The sequence below is a fragment of the Fragaria vesca genome, linkage group LG4 (genome assembly GCF_000184155.1).
Source record: "Fragaria vesca subsp. vesca linkage group LG4, FraVesHawaii_1.0, whole genome shotgun sequence".
NCBI classification, from domain to species: domain Eukaryota; kingdom Viridiplantae; phylum Streptophyta; class Magnoliopsida; order Rosales; family Rosaceae; genus Fragaria; species Fragaria vesca.
In genome coordinates this window covers 1,708,408-1,708,923 of record NC_020494.1, presented here as the reverse complement: position 1 = coordinate 1,708,923, position 516 = coordinate 1,708,408, and positions in this window count along the sequence as shown.

Here is a 516-nt window from a genome sequence, read left to right as displayed (position 1 = left end):
TCNCTCTCTCTCTCTCTCTCTCTCTCTCTCCTCTCTCTCTCTCTCTCTCTCTCTCTCTCTCTCTCTCTCTCTCTCTCTCTCCTCTGACTGCTCTCCCTTTCTCTCTCTCTCTCTCTCTAGCTTTCCCTAAATCATCAACCATGATCCATAAATTCATGGATCGTAAATCGCTTCGGCATGGCTGCGGTGATTCCGATAAAGCCCAAGCTTGACTTTGCCTGCCGGCGAGATCTGTAAGTAGCCTAAGCTCCTCTGTGTTTGAGGCAATAGAACATACTTCATATGCCGATGTCGCCGGATTGGTTGATTAAGTTTATTTTGCGGAATTCCGGTGTTGATTTGTGAGGTTTTGGACTATGTAGGTTTTGGTCACCGAGGAGGTGGACGAGGTCGACGCTTTAATCTGGCCTTGTAATCTTGTGTTGGATCTAAGATCAGTATTACTGAGTTGTGGAATAATTTGGCTGAAATAATGAGGTCTCTCTCTTCTTTCTCTATCTCTCTCTCAGTAGCAGC